Source organism: Columba livia, chromosome 2 (genome assembly GCF_036013475.1).
Source record: "Columba livia isolate bColLiv1 breed racing homer chromosome 2, bColLiv1.pat.W.v2, whole genome shotgun sequence".
Lineage (NCBI taxonomy): Eukaryota > Metazoa > Chordata > Aves > Columbiformes > Columbidae > Columba > Columba livia.
Window position 1 is genome coordinate 150,623,482 of NC_088603.1, and position 9,949 is coordinate 150,633,430.

Here is a 9,949-nt window from a genome sequence, read left to right on the forward strand (position 1 = left end):
GCAAGCGTCGCATTCCTCAGGGCACTGAGAGATTCCTATCGTAGGTTCAGTGTTCTTGGTCTTCTGTTTTTGGGGCTTGTTTTTTGTTCTTGTTGTTCTGAGCAAGCCCTTCTACTGGAAAATGTATGAGGCAATGAGAGGGGGTTTTATTAAAGCTTTAAAAGCAGAAGCTGCCGATGCAGGCGTGTGCTGTTGGATTTCATGTCAGGGGTGACCCCTGTGTTCTGTGCCTGCTCCAGTGCAAGTGAGTAAAAGTCAGTGATGGCAGTTTTCCTCCCACCTTCGCTTTAACCAGCTGGAACAAAGGAAAAGCACTTGGTTAGTCCTGCATCAGCTGATGGATTTTGTAATTTGTGACTTGATTGTGCTTCTGAGACAGTGAAGGTGTAACGTGATGTTAGAAATCTCAGACATCGTTACAGTGCCTCTCTGGGGAAGCGTATGAATAGAGGCTTAAATAGTTTGTCCTGCAACTGAAGAGAAGGGAGCACGTCATTTTCTGTAGATGTAAATGGTTTGTTAATGAAGTCTGAATAGTACTCAAAGACTTTACACTTAAAACTGTTGCACTGATATCTGCAGTACACTTGGGGAAAAAAACCAACAACCAGTAACATGGAACATACGCGATTCCTCATCTGTTCTGATTCCCCAGCTCTGTTTCAGTTGAACAAGGATTTGGTTTTGAAGAACCACACTTGAGTTTGTTTGTAATCAAGCTGTTCCAAAGTCCAAGCAACATCAGTGCTGTTACTTGGGTTTCCAAACACCCGTGGAAATCTGAAAAAAAAGGGGATAATTAAACCAGATTGCTCCCTCCTTGGTAACGCCTGTTTCTGTGTTGTCTTTCTCCCTCGTGCTCGTGTCGTGCCCCTGATCTCTGCCTCCTCCCGCTCACTGTTCTGGTCCTTGCTCCGCCTTTGCAGCCACAAACTTGCTGCGAAGTGGGACGGGGCTGCTGGGTGGGACAGTGCGCTGGCTGTGTCACCTGCGCCCGTTTCACACGTGGAAGCTGTGACCTGGGCTAACCCAAAGGCTGCTGGCGTCTCCTTCAACCTCCACGCTGCTGTTTACTGGGATGTTGTTGATGCACGCCGGTTGTTTTGTGTCAGTGGGGCAGTAATTTCGGGTTGGCTCACAGTGCCTGCACGTGTTGCTCTCTGGAATCAGTTTGTGTCTTCTGGACAAAAGCAAAAGCCATTCAATCCAGAATAAATATGGGCAGCTGATAAATTATGCATCCTGAAAATCCAGCTTGCTCAGCATGACGTTACTGCATGGAAAATAGTGTCAGCAGTTCCTAAATTGTTCCTGTGGAGCTCCAAAGAGCTGCGCAAGGTTTTGTGCTGCACGTAGTGAACAGCAGTGTGACAGAGTTTGCTGAGATGAAGTTATTCAAGATACTGAAAATAAAAGCTGACAAGGTATTTTAAATAGTAACTGAAATTCATGGGTAATATAAGCAAAGTAACATAAATAGGAAAAATAATTCTGAGGGTGAGTCCGTCTGTGAGTGTTCAGGAACAAGATCCTGGGAATGCCCACAGCTGGTCCTCTCCCATCTTACGCACATCTTACAATGGTCAAAATGTAAACAAGATGTTGTTACTGAAGGGCTAAAGCAAAAAAACCCATGGGAAACACAATTCTGCACAAAATGAGCCTTCGCACCAACTGTGTGTGTCAGAGCAGGAGCTGGTAATGCTTTGGGCAGAGCTGAGAGAAGGTGCAGAGTGAAGCTTGGGGCCATTGCTGGTATCATTTTCCAGAAGTGAAGAGGTGAACAAAAGCCAAGGACAAAGGGGCTGTGGGCTGGCAGCCAGGTTTTGGAGGGGGTCTTCAAGCCAGGGTCACCAGGCCACCCAAATGCAAACAGCAGGGCCACAGGCCAGGTGTTGAAATCACAGCATCAAATAATAGTTGGGTTGGAAGGGACCTTCAAAGCTCATCCAGTCCAACCCCCTGCAATGAGCAGGGACATCTTCACCCAGATCAGGTTGCTCAGAGCCCCGTCCAACCTGGCCTGGGATGTTTCCAGGGATGGAAGATGCCTGAGTGTTAAGGCAATGGGCACACACACAAAATGAACAGCTCCGGAGGAGTGGCAAGATGACTTGGTGGGGTATGTTGCAGTCTCATATCTGGTGGGGTATGTTGCAGTCTCATACCTGATTGTAAGCGGTTCCACCTATGCTGTTACATTGCCTAATTTGTTTTGTCATGGGAATGTTTGGGTTTTCTTCAGCTCAGCCCCTGCCTTGCCTGTGGGTCCCTCTGAGGCAGCTCCTGCCTGTTCAGGTTTCTGTGACACAGCTGCTTGCCTTCAGATTCACGTTCTTCAGGCGATGGGATCTTAATGCTGTGGTTTCTGATAGCCCTAATATAGGATCTGAAACATACATGGTCCTGTAAATTTATGTTGCCTAGTAAAAGTATACAGAATTATATATATACATACCAACTCCTTTGATCTGCTGTCTGTATACGGTTGTACCACTGGGATTTGACTTTATGAGTTCCTCTAGGCTACGAGACTGGATTGTCTAAGGGCAGGACAGGCTGGGGAGCTGGCACCGAGGGGCGGGGGTCTGTAGTCCCAGCCATGTCTTCTTGGCATGAATGGCTTCATCTACACTGGGAGACTCCGGGGCCCTGGCTGTCTGTCCCCCTTTCACTGGTGGCACCCTGTCCACAACAGTGTGGGTCCAGGCCAGCTTGTGCTCTCCCAGGCTCTCCCTGGGTGTGGTTGGAGGAGAATGGGATTCCTGTGCGACGGGGATCATTGCTAACACTGAGTGGGTGAGGCTGCCCTGTTTTGGGTGTGAGCCCTGCTGTGCCAGGTGCTTCCAACATCACAGGATGGGTCCAGATGTGTTTTATAGAGTTGTGCAGTGAATACGGAGATCCTGGACCCAAATGTCCATGTGGGACTTCCTGGGCCCAGCAACAACTGGTCCATGGGGGAAATATGGAGTAAACACATCCCTCACCTATATTTCAACATAAATAAACCCCTGGTGGTAAGGTTTAGGTTACAAAGCTTTACCACCTTCCTTATGCCTGGATATGTTTATTTGCTGCCTCTGCATTTTCCATGCCAGGACAGTGGTCGTTTTATCGAGTGCTTTGTCCTTGTGTCTGCTGGAGGAAACTCTTGCAGAAGAGGACACTGGTAGCAAGAAATTGGTTGCTATTTTGAGAATGTGGTGGATGTGCTTTGACCTTGGCTGATTTTTGCTTTGCTTTTCAAAATGTGGGTTGAAATGCATTTCATTGCCAATGGTGACATTTTGATGCACATCCCATCGCAGGCACATAAACCCCTCAAGCGTTCGAGATAAGATGAGATACTGTCATATGCAGGAAACCATCTCAGCTCTGGGCACATGTCCCTGCTGCCCTCACGCCCTTATTGCCACCTCCAGTGGTGGGACACGATTCTATTCTTAATATTAACCTTGGGCCTTATACTGCTTTTTCCAGGCAAGTTTTCTCTTTCAATTGAGAGACAACAGGAGGTGGGAGAAGCTTCTGCCACAGGCTGCCTGGTGACACCTGGGGTCACTTGTTCTCCCTGGTGCCTGGCCCCATGCCAGACAACTTCCCTGACTAATGATCGCTGCCTATATTGCGTTTTTCTCCAAGGTGTCCATTTCTCCTGCCATCACCAGGCAGGAATCAGATCCAGTACCTGAGTTTCCATCTCCAGTTGCCTTTATCCCTGTCAAACACAAGCTGTAAAGTGGCCCCGCTGTGGCTCAGGTTTTGCCACACGGTAACTCGGTAACCGCAGATAATTACACAGTGGTGGAAACTGGATTTTGACTTTCCTGCTTCCTTTGTACACAGAGGACACTTGCTTATTACTATAGAGCGTACTGCGTATTTGACATCTCCGTTTTTATTTTGTCTAGAGCTGTTTTTTCCTGCAAACAGCATCTGGAAACAGATAATGCATGTGGATGTTATTTGCGAGCCCATATTGGGGCATTTAAATCAGAGGTCTCTCTTTTTCATGTGTCTGATTGCATCAGCATCACGTGGCATCATTCTACTCCATATAGTGCCTACACAGTACCTGTCAGCTACTGTATTTGTCACACACCAACTTTATCATCAGATAAATTAAAGCCTGCAATGGGAAGGCTCCTCCCTCCTCCCTCTCTCCTCTCTCCTCTCTCCTCCCTCTCTCCAGAATAATAGAATAATTTGGGTTGGAAAGGACCTTCAAAGCTCATCCAGTCCACCCCCCTGCCATGAGCAGGGACATCTTCACCCAGAGCAGGTTGCTCAAAGCCCCGTCCAGCCTGGCCTGGGATGTCTCCAGGGATGGGACATCTACCACCTCTTTGGGCAACCTGGGCCGGTGTTTCACCACCCTCATTGTGAAAAATTTCTTTCTCATAACCCGAATCTCCCGTCTTTTAGTTTAAAACCATTACCTCCTGTCCTGTCATAACATCTCCTGCTAAAAAGTCTGGCCACATCTTTCTTTTAGGCCCCTTTTAAGCACTGACACCCTGGAACAATATGCTGGGGAGATGCACACCTTAAAAACATCCTTAGAACTGGCTTTTAGGGACTGGCATACCTATAAAAAGGATTATCTTGATTTTAATCACTTATATTTGGACCACAAAATGAAGATGCTTATTTGCCAAATGCAAAATAGAGAATCACAGAATGTCAAGGATGGGAAGGGACCTCACAAGATCACCCAGTCCAATCCCCCTGCCGGAGCAGGAACACCCAGATGAGGTTACACAGGAAGGTGTCCAGGCGGGTTTTGAATGTCTCCAGAGAAGGAGACTCCACAACTTCCCTGGGCAGCCTGTTCCAGTGTCTGTCACCCTCACTGAGAAGAAGTTTCTTCTCAAATTTAAGTGGAACCTCCTGTGTTCCAGTTTGTACCCACTGCCCCTTGTCCTATCATTGGTTGTCACCGAGAAGAGCCTGGCTCCATCCTCCAGACACTCACCCTTTATATATTTGTAAACACTATAAGGTCACCCCTCAGTCTCCTCTTCTCCAAGCTGAAGAGCCCCAGCTCCCTCAGCCTTTCCTCATAAGGGAGATGCTCCACTCCATCATCTTTGTTGCCCTGTGCTGGACTCTCTCCAGCAGTTCCCTGTCCTTCTGGAACTGAGGGGCCCAGAACTGGACACAAGAGGAACACAGCATGCAGAGGTTTAAAGGGCACAAACACACGGAAATGAAGCTGTTTCTGCATTACCCTAGTGTGTAACATCAGCTTTCCAAGCCCTGTGTGCTGCAGCCAGTCAGACACTTGAGGCTTGAAAATCTTTTATCGCCGTGCAGCTGTGGCAGCGCTGGGGAGCGTGTTCGGGATATCGTTGCTTTTTTAACCCTGGAAGAGTCTTGGTGGAGATTCCTGTCCCATGGAGATGCAGGTTACAGATGCCTCCTCTGCCCACAGAGGTGTGAAAATAAACACCAGCATCCCCCAGGGCAGATCTGTGTGTGAGCCTTGTGCTCGCTCATCTCAAACCAGATAATGAGCTTTCCCAGGCCTGGTTAATCAACTAAACAACAGGTTGAAATAAATATCTTACGCTTTTTCGATGGATAAACAACATTTAATCCAATTCCTTAATTGTACTCCTTAAACACATGTTCATTAGAGCATAAGCAAAACAGTGCTGGGTGCACGGGGGATTCGCTCCCCCCAACACGCACACCTTCTAACAATAAGAAGTGTGCTGAAATACAGTAAGGTATTACATATTCATAATAACCCCAGGAATGCCTATATAGATTCATAACCCCTCCCCGTTTCTGATTAAAATGAGTCTCAGATAACTATTTCCATAGATGCTCCCCTGTTGCGCCTGCGCAGTGTCACTTGGTGAATTTGAGGAGGGGTCTTGGGGGGTCTTTGGATGAAGGCTCCTTCAGCTTCATCACAGTGAGCTTTTAACCTTTGGCTCATTATGATGAATCGGCTGGAACCCAAGCTGCCCAGTTGACCGAAACCAGACTGGCGCCCCCTTTTTGCTGTAATTCTTGGCTGTCTCGTCTCCTCAAGGTTGAAGCTGGTGCTGTAAAACTTCTTATCTCGGCATTCGATGAAGTCCTGCTTTTTTCTTAGCACAATTGGTTACATACAGCCCTAAACTAGATATTCATTATGTGGCTTAAAGTGTTAGTAGGCCCTTATTATGTGGTTGCTTAACCTTTAAAATGTTAGTTCCCTCTATCAATCTAACTTCATAAACAAGTTTCATAACTTTTTACATAGAACTTAACCACCTTTTCCTTTTTCCATGTTCAGAGCCCGTGCTTCATTTGGTTATATCTGTAAACATTAAACATCTTAGCACGAATCACAACTGCATTTCTCACAAGGTCATGGTGCTGGGAGACAACACCGGCTGCCACCATCAGACTTACAAGTAAATGCAATACATTGGGTCTTTCGATTCATGCTGGAATGTGAACTGGGATTTATAATTGGGGTTGGACTAGATGACTTTTGAAGGTTCCTTCCAACCCAAACTGTTCTATGATTCTCTCATATTTTAAACATAAACTCAGGGGAGGTTTATGTCAGGCATCCCAGGGACGGGGTTGGTGGTGCTGGGGTGGTGCTCTGCGCAGAGCGGTGAGTTTGACAGGACAAACCAGCCATTTGTTCCGCATTCCCTTCTCCAGCCGAGTTTCTTGCGAGAAAAGAACTTCTTTCATTTCCTTCTTTCCTGGTACTTAATTTGGCATGACAAAGATGTATTGGTGGAGAACTTGAAGATGGAGGGCGCTGTTCGATGTTACTTCATTTGTATGCAACTGGACTTTCATTAGTCCAACTTAGTATTTTTTAAAAAATACAAAATTTGAAAGCTGGAAGGCTTGTTTTCTATGCATTTCTATTTATTTCAGCTATGGAACGATGAGAAAATATAATGGGTCTAACCAACTGATTTATAGAATTATACCTAAATATAGAAGAATTATACCTAAATATATATAAATATTTTCTAAAGACTCAAACAGTTAAAATTAAGCATCATATAAAATTGGCATAAATTGCATTTTGACTTACGTGACACATTACGTACTGGTCAGTTTGGACCTGCTTGAAGTGGAAGGGAATCCTTGCACTGTTGTTTATACCCAGATAAAGCACGAGATGGTAATTGGCAGGGAGGAATGCTGGTTGACTCTGGCATCATGGATTTGTCCCAAAGCAGATTAGTTCAGAGTCAGGACTTCATAAAGCATTATAGAGACTTTGGCTGTAATATAATTTGTTTTAAAGAAGAAATGCAGGGATATATTTATTCCCTGCTGAGGAATACTGTGATGAGCTCACTTTGAAGAGACACTTGCTTATTGGCTACTTCAGCTCCAGAAACTAATTACATGTGGTTTTCCAGAGTATTTGCTAATCTGCCTGTGAATCCTCATTTTCCTTAATAATAAAATCATTACTGCTTTTCCTCTTGCAGAGTCACAGCAGTAACTTACACTGCCCCCCAACTACCCCTTGTATTCTGCTTTTTCCCCAGGGTCTGTTGTAACTCCCAAACAGGACCTACAGCTTGAAGCCTTGTCGTAAGCAATTGCATTAATAACAAAAGCCATAACGTGTTACGAGTTTTCTGTGTGTTTTAACTTGTCTTAACCAACTTTAGGAAACTGTCCTTCTGTGGTGGGGACAGGATATTTGCATTTGTTTAGGGACAGTTTAGAGCTTTCTAAAGGAAAAGCTTAAAAATAAATTCAGATAAGGAAAAAAGGCCTGGTGGCAGTTTGCATTCTTCCTTTGTTGCTCTTGGCTTTCCTACCCACTAAAACAGGAGCATGTCGTTCCAGCAGGGACAGACATTAAAGGCTTCGGGCTATTAAATCCGGGTTATTTCTACTCCCCTCCTTCCCTATGTCACCCTATCCTTTTTTTTTCTGCCATCTTACCATTGTATTCCCTCTTTTTCCTGCTGTATGTCTTGGTTTGCTTATCTGGTGTCACCGGTGAATTATTGAGAGAAGTCATCGTTATGAGAATAACTAAAAGGGTTTTATTAATGATCAAATGATGATCAAATGGTAATTAGTTGATGACTGAATGAAAATCACATGGTAATCAAACGGCAATTAAGCTATAATTGAACATTAAACAGTGATTTGATGATTTAAATGATGAGTTAAATAACGATTTAGATGGTGATTAGACAGCAGTCGAACACTCCACTGCTTACTATACTTTCAATAATAGCTGGATGTATATGTCGGTAGCACACAATATACTCATAGGCCTAATGTAAAACTTCACTTACCTTGCTATAGATACCAGATGCTGGGTAACGATTCTCTCAGCCTCAAGGAGTGACCTTGAGAGATGTCCCTGCCCAAGGGGATGTCACTGCTGTCCAGCCCGCTGTCCTGCAGGAGGTGACACATTTTTATAGCATAATGTGATTGATGTGTAGTTGCTGTAAGTGCAGGGGAGCAGCTCTAGCAGTTTGAATTATGTCCAGTCTCAGCGTGGGCTGGTGCTCAGCTCCTGCTAAGACGTGTCCTACAGCCCCCAGTTCCTGAGGAGCTGTCCTGGCACAGTTCTCACAGGTTGCACAGCCGGGCTGGGTTCCATCAGGTCTCTGTTGATGGTGCATGAACCAAACTACCCTCCCCTCCCTCAGCGTGGGTGCATCCTTCTGTCCTGGTCTCAGCTGGCACAGAACCAGCTCTCTTTTCAGGAATTTGTCCTGGAGGGAGCCATGGAGGCCAGAAGAGCACTGGCTGCCAGCGGGGAAGCCTGTGCTGTGCTGTGCTGTGTCTTGGCTGGCGTGACCATGCCCAAGCTTGTGCAATGGGTGCTGGGCAAGGCTCTGCTTGTTGGAGGAAAAAGGGCTGTGCTCCTAGCAAAGGCAGCTGCTGGTGCAGAATGCAGGAGTTAAATTCCTTCCTTCCTGACAAACACATTACTGTGACATGTTCAGCTTCTGCAAAGGTTGAGTTCAGAACAGGTGAAACAACGGCAGTGCTGAACCCTACAGATCATTACTGGGTCCCTCAGCAGAGAAGGAGCAGGTTGGGGGGCATATTTGAACAACGTGGGCAAGCAGAAGCCCATGGGAAGCTGGTGGGCTGCATCCCTGGCTGCGGGGAGAGCTGGCGGGTGTCAGTGTGCAGCCGCCCTTAGTTCTCTGAGTGGTGGTGGTGATCCTGGGGACTGGACGACAGCACCATCACTCTTGTCTGCAGGAAGAGGTTGTGAGAGGACCAGCCGCACCTCCCTGGAAAGGTGATGGACCAAACAGACCTGCAACCTGTGCCCAAATGGGCAAAGGACAGGAAGGTGACTGGCCATAGTCAGCATCAGCTTATGAAGGGAAAACAAAGCTTAACCAACTGGCTGAACAGCTGGGCCTGTGGGCTGATCAGCGGCACAACATCCAGCTGGAGGCCAGTCACTAGTGCTGGTCCTCGCACTAACTTCCCAACCACGTCCTCACATGTTGCACATGACACTGCTCAGCATCTCCCTGACATCACCAGGATGTCATCAACACAGTGGAGTGGGTGACACACTGGGGACAGTCTGTCACTGCCCCGTGAAGGCTGTGCAGGTGTTCCTGAGGTGGCAGCCAGTGCTGGCTGAAGGCCACACGGGCTTGGCACGGGGGTGGCACCACAGTGGGAGCCACAGCCCTCCCTGCTACAGGCTCCCAGGTCCCAGCTGGTCAGGTACAGGTGGAATATTGCTGTCCCAGTGACAGAAAAACAGCCCCACTGGCCTTGCCCCAGCAGCCCTGAGCAAGAAAATTATGCCAGGTAGAAAGAATTTCATATACAGACTGAAAGATAGTTGAACGAAAACCTTCTCCCCACCATTGGTCATGTTACAGTTGCACTGAAAGAAATTTAACATGACAGGACTTTTCAGCTATGGATATTTAATTACTTTTCTGTCCTCTACAGAGAAAAATTA